The 16288-nt window shown below is 40.3% G+C and overlaps 1 protein-coding gene and 1 long non-coding RNA gene across 4 annotated transcripts in view; one reads left to right on the plus strand and one right to left on the minus strand.

Annotated features, from left to right (window-relative positions):
- The window catches only part of ADAMTS18 (ADAM metallopeptidase with thrombospondin type 1 motif 18), a 543678-nt gene that overhangs the window by 353306 nt on the left and 174084 nt on the right, over window positions 1-16288 (minus strand). The gene's annotated exons all lie outside the window — the stretch shown is intronic.
- Window positions 1413-9241, plus strand: LOC140698498 (uncharacterized). The gene is made up of 3 exons (XR_012076298.1): window positions 1413-1502; window positions 3520-3698; window positions 9130-9241. It is a non-coding gene; the product is annotated as an uncharacterized lncRNA (long non-coding RNA).

Raw genomic sequence — 16288 nt, forward strand, 5'->3', positions numbered from 1 at the left:
TCCAAGGGTCCTCTCCGGGTCACCCAGTAAGCAGCTTTTGGCAGGAAAGAGCTCTCTGCAGGAGATCCCTTTTGTCTTGTTACTTTAGCAGAGCTATGTTTTAACTAACCTTCAACCAGGCACCCCCGTGCTCTGCTCATCTCTGGCCCAAGCACACTTTTCAAATCTTTAATCACACAATACTTTGCCTAACCTGTTGATTCTTTCCGTAGATCAAAGAAATAGAAATGAAAAATAAGTAATTAACAGATGAGCAGATCACTTCCTGAGCTTCACCTACAGTAATCTTATGAACAAATTGTGTGAACAAACTGTGTGAAGAAGATACGCATCTAAAGAAAGATCAAAAGGAGTCGACAAGCCTGCACAATGGGAGATGGCGTCAAGTCTGATCCCCTATCTCCATCCTTAACTGAGACTGCGTTCCCTTTTCCCTTTAAAAACTGCCATGGCTGAGTAGCATCTTTGGCATTGATTTTGGGACATAAGTCTGTCTTCTCTCCCATATTGCCAGGTTTTCTGATTAAAGCAACTTGCTTTCCACCAACACTTACCTCTTGAATATTGAGCTGTGAGCAGCCAAACTTGAGTTCAGTAACCACCCCAGAGACAATAAGCACCTCTTCATTTCCTTATCCACAAATCCTAGTTTTTTTCTTTACTGTTTTCATAAGAATCTGTGTGTGTGTGTTTAAAGCATTTGTTTGCATTTTTTAAAAGAAAGGCCCATTAGGTCAAAAGATTCCCTCGCCTTTGTTCTGTTCTGTATTCCTAGCACCTAGTTCAGTGCCTAGAACACACTAAGGACATAATATGTACTCGAAGGGAGAAGGGGGGCTGGGGACACAAGGGAGGGAGGAAAGGAGAGTGACGTCATAATTTCAGGAATCTTATTCTTTCACCCACCATATCCATTCATTTTCTTAGAGCAGAATTACACTCCAGAAGTCGAAAATGAGCAGACTCAATAGGGGTGGACAGAGAGGGAGAGGCCTGGAGAGACTTGTTATTTTTCTGGCATATCAGTACCAAAGATGTCAAACTGTATAGACAAAATAATTTTGCTGATGATTAGCACAGTTTTGCTTCTAAACTGTTTTTAGCCAGGTCATCATCCTGTGTCTCCTTTGTGCTTTGTCTGTCTCACACACTAGGAAGGAGAGATCAGAGTCAGGTAATATCTCTCTGCATAGTTTTCTGGCTCTTCAGGGCTCACCCTTCCCCAGTGGTTTATGTCACCACTAACTACATAACATTGTTTTAAAATGATTATCAGTCTGGGAGCAAGAAAGAATTCTTTACTAAAATGTTACACATTCTGAGTGTTGTTTAAGAGCATGATAAAACTCTCAGTTCTAGACAGATTCTAAATTCTAAGCAATTTAACAAAGGCATTTTAGAGCACTTCATCTCAATAAAATATACGGAATTCATTTCTCCCAGACCCAAGTGTGGGAGAAAGTCGGTTATGGGCACTTGGGAGCTCAAACTTCCCAGACCTGGTGAGAAGCCCACGAGCCTGCCCCACCGACATCCCATCCGCCCTTCAGTCCTGTGCCATTGCCCTCACCTCACCTTTCCTCCTGTGTTCTAGCTTCTCATTTTTTTTCCCTGTGTTTGATGCTGGCTCTTCCTTTTCTATTGAATCTTAAATGTTGGCGTTTTTCAAGGCTCACTTATAGATGCTGTCCACTTCTCGGTGACATCAGGAATACAACAACAAACACTTCACATGAGCCAGACGTCTTCTCCGCAATTTTCTCAAGCTTTCTCATTTTTCCCACTAAAGCTATTAAAGTATCACCTCTTACTATTGCCTCTACTCTACAGAGAAAACTGAGACCCAGAGAAATCATAACTTGCCCCATCCTGGGCCTCACAGCTAGTCTTGGACAGAGCCAGGCAATATCACAGCCTCAGCTCATCACCGTTACTCTATACCGGGAGTTCTCAACCAGAGGCAGGGGACAGATGGAAACATCTAGAGACATACTGATTGCTACAATTTGGTGGGGTGTACTACTGGCATATATAGTGTGTAGAAAGCTAATAAACACCCTATAATGCACAGGACAAAGAATTATCCAGTACAACATGGAATTATCCCCTACAACAAAGAATTATGCAGCACAGGATGTCAAGGGTACTGAGGATGAGAAGCTCTGTTCTGTACCACTTTGTAACCTTTTGCTAGGAGACCTTATCCATGCCCATAGCTGTGAGTTCAATCCGTAGGCTGAGTATACAAGAATTTAAATCCTTAGCCCTGATCTCTTCTTTGACTTTTATAACTTTCTCACATTTGGATATACCACTTGACATCACCATTATATACGAAAAATTCGATATATCGAAAATTGAACGCGTGGGTTTTGCCCTACCATATATCCTCTTCCAGGATTCCCTGTCTCAGCAAAAGACAGCACCGTCCAATCAAATGCACAAGCCAGAAACCAAGGAGACCCCTGCGCAATTCCTTCTTCTTCCTCCTCCCCAATTTTATCCAACATAAGCATGAAAGATTTGACCTCCTAAGTATCTCTGGAGCCTGCCCATTTCTCCCCATCGTTACCAATGCTAGGAGGTACCAATACCTCCCACTCCTGATTTCCCTCCAGGAATTTCTAGCTTGGGCAATTGCAGCCATCTCCTGATCTCTGAATCACCACTCCACATCATCCATTATGATTCCTCAGAAGACATCACTTAAAAATTGCTATGCTGTATTTTTTTTTACTTTGCAAGCTATTAAATAGATATTTTGTCCAGCTCTAACAACAGTCTTCTCTGAGCAGATTTCCCAGTTTGCCCCCTATTCATCTGTTGGTATCTCAACAGAAACAGATGGTATACTCAACATAGGGTGGTTAGAACCAAGATGGTGGAGTAGCAGACCCCAGCCTCCATCCGTCCACAAAGAACAAGTAGACACCTAAGCATGAGTGGAAATAACTCTGGGAGAGCTCAGGAGTACACTGAAGAAGCTTCAGCAACACAGTGGAGCAAAAACCCTGGGATTCATGGGAATATGTGTGTGTGTGTGTGTGTATATATATATATACATATATATATATATGTATATATATATATATATATATACACATATATATATATATGTATATATATATATTTCTCAATCTTAACACTGTGCCTGACACATGGTAAGCACTTAATAAATTAAAAATAAAATATCTCAAATATATCGAGCACTTAGTAAGTTATTAGGTACTATGTTGAGTGACTAGATTACACTGATGCAGCAGATCAGCCTGGACCCAGAGATCTCACAGTTAAGGACTTTTCTGATCACAAATCAAACATTGTCACAAACTATTTCAATAGGGAAGATTGTCCCACTTGTTTCTGTAGCCCTATGTTAATCCTCTCCCAAGAACAGTGACTTGAGGTCCTTATTCCTTTACCTCAATTCTTGCACGAATTCTCATCCATTCTGACATTTGAAAGGAATATTCTTTACAATCTTCTTTTTTTGTTGTTGTTATTGTTTATCCCTTCTAGGACTGAATGCCTGGCTGGAGTCATCACACAGGACGTGAAAAATCAATGCATTGTTGCTCCGAGCGTCCTCGAAGGAGGTCATTCTCTGTCAACTCACCAACCACATTAAAGCCTAAGTCAAAATACTGACAAATCCTTACCCATTTTCAAGGATTTTGTCAGGCTAAAGAGCTTTTTTGGTAAGTTTTCTGCTATAATACAATCCTGCAGCCTGCAAGAGCTTCTGGTTTCAGATCATTGAAACTATTTTATTTGAATAAATCCAAGAGAGGATGCTCTGGAGAGCAACTGATTTATGGTCTAATGACTTTCCAAACACAGCATGTTCTAGGACAAATTATCTGCAGGGAACGGCGTGTTGTGGTTGAGTATAGAAGAAAGCCGAGTTAAGGGTTCTTAGTGCCTGTTCTTGTTGCCAGAAATAGCGTGATTGTCACATACTTAAATATCACCTAAGAGATCCTAGACCCTTTGGCACTTGATTGAAGGATGTCTTCAGTATTCATATTTCCACGAGTAGAGCTAAAATTTAGGGATGTTGCTTGCCCTCAACATAGTCAAAACGGCTAGAGAGAATGAAATTCATGGAACAGCATGGCAGAATAGGAATTGAAATAAACTGGAAGTCAGGATACCTGGCTTCAATCCCTTAACACTTCCATTCATTAAGTATACACAGATGTCACTTTTCTCCTTAACATCGTGACCTGTCAAATGAGGTAGCTGGGCGAGAACAGAAATCACAAACTGGCAGCGAATTGGCAGGATCTGGCTTGCAAACAGGTTTTCTTTGGGCTGTGCAGTATTTAAAAAAAAAAAAAAGCAAACAAACCAAAAAAACAACAAGAGTCAAGATTTTCAAAGTCAAGAGATGTCCAAGCAAATTCCAGATTTCTAGCTTCTAATAAAACATTAGAAGATTTGGCCACATACACTTGCATTTCTCATGGACTCAGCTGTTACAGCTGGGTAGCTGCTACCGACTTTAGATGGGGCTCTAGCAATCCCAGCTGTTACCATCACCACTCTCCCCTTATTGGTCTGATACTGAAGCAGAAGTTATTTCTCATTTATATTCACATTACTCTGTTGTTCTCTTATAGCAAAGAACTATTTCATTTTCCAAGTAACAATATAAAAAAATGTGCACGAGGCAGATAGACTATGAAAGCCATCTGATTCAATAAAAGCGGCAAAGAGAACGTGTCTTTGTGGAACTGAAGACTATTTCTAAGCATGTCATATGCAAACAGGGTGTGTCCTTGTTGAACAATGCAATAGGCTGACTTCACTCATTGAACAACGTAGACATTAGAATTTTCACTTCTCAGATGAGATGATCTCAAGGGCTCCTTCTAGTTCTAGAAACTTATTCTATGAAAATGTATTGGTTGGCGGGAGGAGTGGGGGTACAGCATGTACTTAAGTGTGCACGTGGTCCTGGGTTCAATCTCCAGTACCTTCATTAAAAATAAGTAAGTAATTACCACATGATCATCTCAATCGATGCAGAAAAAGCATTTGATAAAATTCAACACCCATTTATGATTAAAAACTCTCACCAAAGTGGGTATAGAGGAGACATATCTCAACATAATAAAAGCTATATATGACAAACCTACAGCCAGCATAGTACTCAATGGTGAAAAAACTCAAAATCTTCCCACTAAAACCTGGGACAAGACAAGGATGCCCACTATCACCCCTCCTATTCAACATAGTCTTGGAAGTCCTAGCCACAGCAATCAGACAAGAGAGAGAAGTAAAATGGATCCAAATTGGAAAAGAAGAGGTTAAAGTGTCACTATATGCCGACGACATGTTACTATATACAGAAAACCCTAAAAAGTCCACACAAAAACTACTAGAGCTGATCTAAGAATTCAGCAAGGTAGCAGGTTACAAGATTAACATTCAAAAATCAGTAGCATTTCTTTACACTAACAATGAATCAACAGAAAAAGAAAGTAAAGAAACAATCCCCTTTAAAATAGCACCCAAAGTAATATAATACCTAGGAATAAACCTAACCAAAGAGATGAAAGAATTATACACAGAAAACTATAAACCATTGATGAAGGAAATTAAAGAAGACTTTAAAAAATGGAAAGATATTCCATGCTCCTGGATTGGAAGAATCAATATTGTTAAAATGGTCACACTGCCCAAGGCAATCTACAGATTTAATGCAATCCCTATCCAATTACCCAGGACATATTTCACAGAACTAGAACAAATCATAATACAATTTATATGGAACAATCAAAGACCTAGAATTGCCAAAGCATTACTGAAGAGAAAGAAAGAGGCTGGAGGAATAACTCTCCCAGACTTCAGACAATACTATAGAGCTACAGTCATCAAGACAGCATGGTATTGGTACAAAAACAGACATATAGACCAATGGAACAGAATAGAGAGCCCAGAAATGAACCCACAAACTTTTGGTCAACTAATCTTCAACAAAGGAGGCAAGAATATACAATGGAATAAAGACAGTCTCTTCAGCAAATGGTGTTGGGAAAACTGGACAACAGCATGTAAAACAATGAAGCTAGAACACTCCCTTACACCATACAAAAAAATCAACTCAGAATGAATCAAAGACTTAACCATAAGAGAAGATACAATAAACCTCCTAGAGGAAAATATAGGCAAAACATTACCTGACGTACATCTCAAAATTTTTCTCCTAGAAGAAATAAAAGCAAGAATAAACAAATGGGACCTAATGAAACTTACAAGCTTCTGCACAGCAAAGGGAACCAGAAGTAAAATAAAAAGACAACCTACAGAATGGGAAAAAATCTTTGCAAATGAAACCGACAAAGGCTTGATCTCCAGAATATACAAGCAGCTCATACGACTTAATAAGAAACAACCAAACAACCCAATCCAAAGATGGGCCAAAGACCTAAACAAGCAATTCTCCAAGGAAGACATACAAATGATCAAAAAGCACATGAAAAAATGCTCAATATCACTAATTATCAGAGAAATGCAAATCAAAACTACAATGAGGTATCACCTCGCACCAGTCAGAATGGTCATCATTCAAAAATCCACAAATGACAAATGCTGGAGACGCTGTGGAGAAAGGGGGACCCTCCTACACTGCTGGTGGGAATGCAAATTGGTGCAGCCACTATGGAAAACAGTGTGGAGATTCCTCAAAAGACTAGGAATAGACTTACCATATGACCCAGTAATCCCACTCCTGGGCTTATATCCAGAAGGAACCCTACTTCAGGATAACACCTGCACCCCAGTGTTCATAGCAGCACTGTTTACAGTAGCCAAGACATGGAAACAGCCTAAATGTCCATCAACGGATGACTGGATAAAGATGATGTGGTTTATTTATACAATGGAATACTATTCAGCCATAAAGACTGACAACATAACGCCATTTGCAGCAACATGGATGCTCCTGGAGCATGTCATTCTAAGCGAAGTAAGCCAGAAAGAGAAAGAAAAATACCATATGAGATCGCTCTTATGTGGAATCTAAAAAACAAAAACAAAAAAACAAAGCATAAATACAAAACAGAAATAGACTCATAGACATAGAATACAAACTTGTGGTTGTCAAGGGGGCGGAGGGTGGGAAGGGATAGACAGGATTTCAAAATTGTAGAATAGATAAACAAGATTGTACTGTATAGCACAGGGAAATATACACAAGATCTTATGGTAGCTCACAGAGAAAAAAATGTGACAATGAATATATATATGTTCATGTATAACTGAAAAATTGTGCTCTACACTGGTATTTGACACAACATTGTAAAATGATTATAAATCAATTAAAAATGTTAAAAAAACATTAAAAAAGTAAGTAATTAAAAATAAAAAATTGAAATTAAGTTGATAATGAGATAATGTTTTAGAAAAAGAAAACATATGTTCTGCTGTTAGAAAAGCCTTTTATTCATCTTTTCTTTTTTCTTTTTTTTGGCGGGGGGAGGGTGATTAGTTCTACTCATTTATTTATTTTTTAGAGGAGGTACCAGGGATTGAACTAAGCATGTGCTCTACCATTTGAGCTATAGTCTCCCCCCATTCATCTTTTAGGATTCTCTCTCTTTCTTGCCATTTAGGAGTAACTCACATACCACACAAATTAATGTCTTTGGAGAAGAGGAGTTCACCATATTAATTGGAAAAGCGTGACATGACAAAATGAAACACTGCTTACGTTCAGAGTACACACAAGCCCATCCATATATATTCTGTTTCCATGGGTTAAAAATAACCTATGCTCTGCAGCTGGGGCAGAAATAAAATTTCTGGGATGGTGGCAGCATACTGATAAGCGGGATGTAGAAAAACAGTTCATCTCTGTATGTGTGTATCAGTAACCGTCATCTATTGCAGGAAGTCTTACTCTGGAGCCCATGGATCCAATTAGGTCCTGCAATGGAATGGGCTTGAGAGGGTGTCCGACACGTCCTAGAAAAATGCAATTTTTTCTATATCTTGTAGTAACTTTTAATGAAAAAGAATATGAAAACAAATGTATGTATGTATACCCAAGACTGGGACATAGTGCTGTACACCAGAGATTGACACATTGTAACTGACTACACATCAATTAAAAAATGCAAATTTTCACATCTATGCATTCGTGCATTTTCCTAAGATGATAATCCCTAGATTTCACCAAATTACCAAAAGGCCCATGACTCCTCACCCCCAAAACTGAAGAATCACTGAGACAGACAGGATACCAATTAAACGAACCAACTGTTTACATGTTCTTGCTGGGGCAGATTTGCAATGACCATCTTTTCAAATCCAAAAGTTGGGGCGCAGATTTGGCTACATAGCTGGAAACCAAGATAGGATACTAAGAATGAGGATTGTTCCACAAAACACAAGACATAAGGTCACTTTAGAAATAGGGTCTTCAGGATGTGGTGGGAGCTGGAGACATGTGGTTTACCAGGGGCCATACCAGACTGAGTGGAACAAGCAATTGCCCTGAAGACCACAGTGTTACTGACAAAATCAGTACTAGAATTGGGACTTTTTATCATCCTTTGCAGTGGCATTTCCATAACTCCATCCCCTTGTATTTATTCTAGAACAGTCCCTCTTACACACACACACACACACACACACACACTTCTTGTTCCATCTTTAATCAGAGAAACCCTAGCAAAACATCTCTATTTGTCAGAGAGATTGTATACACTCAATTTATTTTTTTCTTTTCTTGCTCTTTTTTTTTCATTTTTTGAGCATCTGTGATTTCAAAGACCTTCTTCTTTTTATTTTATTATTTTTAATTAAAGTATAATTGACTTACAATATGATATGAATTTCAGGTGTGCAACATAGTGATTTGGTATTTTTTATACCGCAAAATGATCAGCACAATAAGTCTAATTACCAGCTGTCCCCACACAGAGTTACTACAATATTATTGACTATATTCCATATGCTGTATATTATGTCCCCATGACTTATTTATTTTCTAACTGGAAGTTCATACCTCTTAATCTCCCTCACCTGTTTCACTCATTCTCTTCCCTTCTGGCAACCACCAGTTTGCTCTCTGTATTCATGACTTTGTTTTCATTTTATTTTGTTTGTTTTGTTTTTCAGATTCCACATGTAAGAGAAACCTTACAGTATTTATGTTTCTCTGACTAATTCTGCTTAGCATAATACTCTCTCGGTCCAGCCATGTTGTCATAAATGGTAAGATTTCCTTCTATGTTTTGACTGAGTAATATTCCATTGTGTAATACATGCACCATATCTTCTTTATCCGGTCATCTATTGATGAACACTTAGGATGCTTTTATATCTTGACTATTGTAAATAATGCTGCAATGACACAGGGGTGCATAGATCTTTTGTTTTCTTCAGAAAAATACCCAGAGTAGAATTGCTGGATCATACAGTAGTTCCATTTTTTATTTTTTGAAGAACCTCCATACTGTTTCCCATGGTGGCTGCACCAATTTACGTTCCCACCAATAGTGCACAAGGGTTCTCTTTTCTCCATATCCTCACCAACACGTGTTATTTGTTGTCTTTTTGATGACTGCCATTCTGACAGGTGTGAGGTGATATCTCAGTGTGGTTTTGATTCGTATTTCTTTGATAATTAGTGATATTGAGCATTTCTTCATGTGTCTGTTGACTGTCTCTGTCTTCTTTGGAAAAATGTCTGTTCAGGTCCTATTTTTTCATTGGGTTGTTTTGCTTTGTTTTGTTTGATGTTGAATTATATAAATTCTTTGTATATTTTGGAATATTAACCTGTTATCAGATACACAGTTTGCAAAATCTTCTCCCATTCAGTAGGAGCCTTTTCATTTTGTTAATAGTTTCCTTGACTGTGCAAAAGCTTTCTGATATAGTCCCATTTGTTTATGTTTTTTGTTCTGTTGCCCTTGTCTGAGGAGATGGATCAAAAAAAATTGCTAAGATCAAAGTCAAAAAGCATACTATTTTCTTCTAGAAGTGTTGTGGTTTCAGGTCTTATATGTAAATATTTAGCCTTTTTTGAGTTTAGTTTTTAATACAGTGTAAGAAAAGAGTCAAAGGCCTTTTTTGATGTCAGATCTTGTCTGAAACTTCACAACCCGAATTTTGGTCAATCAATGAGTCTCTATCAAAGTTGCAAGACAGGAAAAATGGAAATGAAACAAAAACCCGTCAGACTGTAATTTGTTTATCAGTCAATCCACAAAAGTTTTGTCAGACCCTCTCTCCTGTACTAAGCTAAAACTTGCTCCTCAGAGCATGGTCCCAGACCAGCAGCATTGGCATCACCTGGGAACTAGACAGAAATGCAAACTCACAGGCCTTTCCTCTGGTTTAGAGAATGAGAATTTGCGTTTAACAAAATCCCAAAAATTAGGTGCACATTACAGTTTGAAAAACTGCATTAAAGGCACAGCCCAGCTGATGGTGAGAGCACCCTCACTGGCCAGGAGTTGGTATTACACTTATTTAAATTTAATCAGAGAAACCAGAAAAGACTCAGATGCTCATTGTGAACTAGCTTTATAGATCATGGAGTGTCACTTTTCCTTTATAAATATATAGAGTATAAAAATGGTCCCTCTCTAGTACATTTAATGGAGCACAATGAAAGAACAAAAGGACTACTATTCTAAATGTTCAAAACCTGACTTCTAATTGTGATCCAGCCACTTAACTTCAGATCACTTTATTTCTCTGTCTGGTACAAAACAGAGGGAATATCACCTTTCCTGTCCATAGGGCAGCGTTTCTGTGAATGTCAAACAGAAGGGAGTGCAGGGTCACGGCTAAGAGTACAGACCCTGGACTGAGACAGCCCCAGTTACAAAGTCTCTATCTAGCACCGCTTAGCTGAGTAACCTCAGGTAAATAGCTTGCCCTCTCTACAATAACAGTGCCTCTCCCATAAGATGGTTGTGAAGATTAAACATTGTAACATTTAAAAAACAAACAGCACTCTGCAGGCGCATAGTAAGCAATCAGAAAGTGTTATCACCTGTGCGAAAGTATTTCATAAATTGTGAAGAGCTCTACAGATGAGGGAGCTTATTTTTATTGGTGGGCAGGCATGCAAGGCTATCAGCCTTAGATGAGAATTAAAGATGTCACTCGTGGCTCACCCAGGAATCTCCTGGATCTCTGTCCCAGTGGCCCTAAAAAACACATAGAGAGGTACCAGGACCATATTTGCAGAGTAACTCAGGCATCTCCACAATGGTCAGCTAGCAAAGCTGTGAAGTCTCAGGGCTCTTTGTAAAAATCTATGAAATGGTGTCTAATTATGAGCATTTGTACTCACTGTATGCTCACCGATGTCAACTGCTAACATTGCTGATGTTGTTTTGTTTTAGTTTCATAGAAAACTATCTTGTGATAGAGTCTAATAAACATAAGAGGTAGAGGGGCACCAAAGGGTTTATCAACAGGCTTTCTTCAATTTTACACACATGATTTCATCAAACTCATTTTGGAACCGAGCAGAACCCTGTGCAACCCAACCCCTGCCAAAGTACAAAGGCCTGTCTACATCCCCTGCCCCTTGTTTGTAGAAAATCTGAAGTCTCCCAGGCCTCCCTGAGTCACAAAAGAGCAGGCTCAAGCAGCTAATGATTAGGACAGGAGAGTCACAGATTCACTGTCTGGTGCGTATTCCTGAGTCGTTTTACACATACTCTAAAGCCACCAGAGGGAAAAAGCTAACTGCATGATGACCAGACTGCAGCCATGACATAAGCTCCTCCGTCTTGAGCAGCACTGAATCAATGGCCAGCACAATACCAAGAACTGGCCTCAAGAGAACGGGATTAACGCTATTGCTCATAATAACCTATATCTTTGTAGGATCACAATAATTGTAGCTTGTTCTGCCCATATATGTAAGTGGGCAACTGAAACTGTGAACAAAGAGATGCTACAGACCCATGTCAACATCTTCCACGCTAAGACTTCAACACCCTTTCTCAGCATGAAGCAGGTATAGAAGACAGACCTTTCTCCCTAATCCCACAGAAATGGAGCAATACCTGATGGGGCTGGGGGTGGGAGGGATTTGTAAGCAGATCTTTGCAGGAAACTGCCCTCAACAGGAAAGCCCTTTTCTCTTGTCACTTTAGCAAAGCTACATTGTAACCACCTTTTAAATCAGGAGACCCTCCTGCCCCCGCCATGTTTTATTCATCTCTGGTCCAAGCACACTCTTCAAATCTTTTGATCACACAATACCTTGCCTAACAGGTTGGTAGATGAAAGAGGTAGGAATGAAGAATAAGTAATTAACAAATGACCAGATCTCTTCCCTAGCTTCCCCGTCAGTAATCTCATGAACAAACTGTGTGAACGAGATCGCATTCAAAGAAAGATCACAAGGAGTCAACAAGCCCGCAAAATGGGAGATGGCGTCAAGTCCTATCCCATATCTCCATGCTTAACTGAGACTACTTCCCCTTTCCCCTTTAAAAACTTTCATGGCTGAGTAGAATCTTCAGAGTTGGTTTAGGGGGACAATGAGTCCACCTTCTCCCTCGGTGGCTGGCTGTCTGATTAAAAGCAACAATTTCCATTTCTACCTACACTTGCATCTCGTGTATTGATTTTCAAGTGGCGAGCCGCCAGACCTGAGTTCGGTAACAATTTTTTTGCAAATTATAACCGATCGCTGCTTTGTGAAACTAACAGAGAAGAACAAACCTAAAATATACATGATAGCCCATCCTCGAGACTCTAGGCCTCCAAGGCTTGGCCTTTAAAGGTATCACACTTTTCATTCATATAGAGTTAAAAAGTTGCACAACAGAGAATAATACTTGTCCTGCTGGAGGTTTACAGGTACATCATGACCTCACCTACATGGATAGCTGTTAAGAACAAAGGATTCCAGCACCAAGAAGTTTACAACAACCAACCACATATCCTTATCTTTTAGTATAAGAAAAGCCTAAATTCTAACTCAGAGAAGATGGTTCCTTGGGACACTAGTCCACCATCTTCTCAGTCTGCTGCCTTTCCTAATAAAGTTACTATTCCTTGCCCCAACACCTCATCTCTCAATTTATTGGCCTGTCATACAGCAAGCAGTACAAGCATGGACTTGGAACAAAACTGTCATGTTTTGAGTGCCTTAATGTAGAATCACATTTGATCCTCACAATAACCTTATAAGTTAGATACTAATAACATCCCCATTTTACACATGGTGAAACTGAGGCCTGAGGATAAAAGGAGACTTGCCCAGGACTATACAGCTGGGAGCAGGCGAAGCTAGGACTCTGGTCTGAAAGATTCTAAAGCCGCTGCTCTTTCTTCGCAGGAGACAGCCTCACCCTATTGTTTGGTTTCTGCCAAGGTCCAGTTGACTGAATATCTGGGAGAAGAGTGTCAGAACCACCAGGGAGATGGGCCTGTTGCATAGCAACCCTGTGTTTGAGCCTGGTGAGGGGAGATAGGCTCCTTAAGTTTTTAAAGCACCATCACTAAAAATAGCCTGAGCTATGACAGCTCAACATGAGGTCTCCTCCAAGAAAATCCATCTTGCAACGGAATATCTTCGCTGTGTTGTCCTTGAGAAAAGTGTGTGATAATATGGGAGGCTGGGCATCAACAGCTTTTCCCAGCAAACGCACTACTCCCTTCCATCCCTTCACCTCAGAGGGGAGGGTGCCCCCATGTGTAAAGGACTCATGAAATATCTACCTCCATATTTTTTTCCCACTCCAAAGCTGGAATTCAATCTAGGTCGAGGCAAGAGCAGCCTACTTGATTGCAAAACGTGGCCTTCGGGTTCCCTGTATTAATCTCCCAGAAATTAATCACCTTGGTTGGAATTGCCTTCGGTGCAAGCGTTTATAATGTCTACATTTGTCACTCCAGGAGAGACCGTGCCAATTACAGTGGCACCAACTATAAATCTTATACCTTCCAAAGAATATTAGATATTTAATTAGATCTTGAAAAACCTCTTCACCTAGTACCTTGAAGGTCTGCGGGTCCTCTTCTGAGGCTGATAATTAAAAGAACTCCTGTCTTACTTAGCCTGTTGTATTTTTGTGGGAATCAGAAAGTGCCCACCACAGTAATTACTAAGCTTGAATACTGGCCTGGCTCGAGTTGGCACAGGAAGCAACGAAAGAAATTTAAATGCAGCCATTTGCCCAAAAAGCACTTCTAAACCAGTTGGCCACTTACGTAGTCAAGGCAGAAGAATGGCCCGCCAAGATGTCCATCTCCAAATCCCCAAAACCTGTGAACATGTTAAATTACGTGGCAAGGGGAATTAAGGCTACAGATTGAATTTAAAGTGCTAATGGGCTGACTTTAAAATAGTGAGAGTAGCCTGGATTATCCAGACATGCCAATGTAATCACAGGGTTCCTAGAAGTGGAAGAGGGCAGCAGCAGAAGAGAGTCAGAGGGATAAATGACTAGAAGAGAAAGGCACAGAGAGACGCAACATTGCTGGCTTTGAAGATGGAAAAAGGGGCCCCAAGGGGAAGCTAGGGAAGAGATCTGGTCATGTTTATTACTTCCATCTTTGAAGATGGAATGAAGGCAGTCTAGTCTCTACAAGATGGGAAAAGCAAGGAGACAGTTTTCCTCTAGAGCATCTAGACTTCTCTGGAGTCTGCCAACACCTTGATTCTATCTCAGTGAGACCCCTTTTGTACTTCTGACCGCCTGAACTGTAGTTGACACATTTGCATTGTCTTAAGTCACAGAGTTTGTGGCAATTTGGTACAGTAGTGATAGGAAATGGACATAGGCACCTCCTTGGTACTTAATTATCGGTACAGTGTTCATTACTAGGCAAGACGTCAGTGAAACTATGACCACTGCCTTTCCTCTCTTGCAGTTTATACCCTGGTAGTGCAGACAAGAGGGGAAAATAAATAATTACACAGGCAATGAAGAAAAACCAAAGAGAAGTTGATAGACTAACAGAATGTCACTTTAGATGGGGATGATGAGAGGTATCTCTGAAGAGGTGACATCTCAGCCTAAAGAGAAGGAGTTGAGGAGGGAGAGAATTCCAGGTTGCAGGGACAGCATATGCAAAGGTCCTGAGGTGGAAAGGAGTTTGGCACATTCCAGTCACTAATGGAAAAGCAATGTGGTTGGAGCCAAGAGGCAAAAAAAGAGAGAGAAGTGTGAAATGATGCTGACCAGCAAAGAAAGGGCCAGCTGTGCTCGGCCACAAAGGCCTTGGTGCCAGTTTGGATTATCTGCTGAGAGTTCTGGGTTTGAAGGATTTTAAGTAGAAGACTGATGTGATGCAATTCAATTTAAGAAGATGCCTTTTGTTGCTGTGCAGAGGAACAGATTGAAATGGAAGGATGTGTGAGAGTAGGGGCAGATATCTATAGATATGAGCAGAGAAAGAAGGGCACAGGCCAAATGACCGGAAACCATACATCTTGTGAACAAGGGGATTCCGTGGGCAAAGAAAAGCAGGAACATCCAGACTGATAAGAAACCACACATTTTGGGTGACAAGTGTCCTGGAGGCAGGCAAAGAAAGGTGGGAAAAGGCAGGAATATCCAGTGTCCAAATGTAACCTCTTGCTCATTATGCCTTCATCACAACAAAATTAGCCTTGTAGATAAGAAGGAACCATCATGCACTGATGCCATAACACTTTTGATCCAGACTAAAAAAGGACAAAATCCCTCCTGCCCCCAGGAAGGTGGAGTTGGGGTGAAAACCAGGGAATACCATTTGAAGCCCCTCCCTCCCCAATGAATATTCCACCCATTCATTTTTACATGCTATGTAGCCAGCTTGCCAAAGAAACTCAGCACAGCTACTCACCTAAGTCAGCCCGCTCTCCCCTCGAGAGCATCCTATCACTTAATAAATGCTCGCTTTCCTTTCTTGACCCCCATGTCTTGCCTCTGAATTCTTTCTGCGATGAGACAAGAAACTACTCTCTGGTAACAGATGCAGAGACACCAGGCTGCTGCCATTCTCCACATGGGGAAATGACATGGCTTAGATTTGGGCAGTGGCTTGTGGAGGGAGGGATGGTCAGGTTCAAGATGTGTTTTGAAAATAGAGCTTAGAGACTTGCTGATGGGCTACCTGTGAGAAGTAAAGGATGAGGAAGCTATAGCACCTCTCTGTTCATTTTTGTCATCACTGCTACTGTTTTCTTAACAAGAGGCTGGGTGCCTCCTTTTTCTTGTATACTAGTCAATTCTTGCATGTATATGCATTCATTCAACTTGTATTTATTGAGTACTGACTATGAACCAGGTGCTGTTTAGGTATGATAAAT

The sequence above is a fragment of the Vicugna pacos genome, chromosome 9, assembly GCF_048564905.1.
Source record: "Vicugna pacos chromosome 9, VicPac4, whole genome shotgun sequence".
Lineage (NCBI taxonomy): Eukaryota > Metazoa > Chordata > Mammalia > Artiodactyla > Camelidae > Vicugna > Vicugna pacos.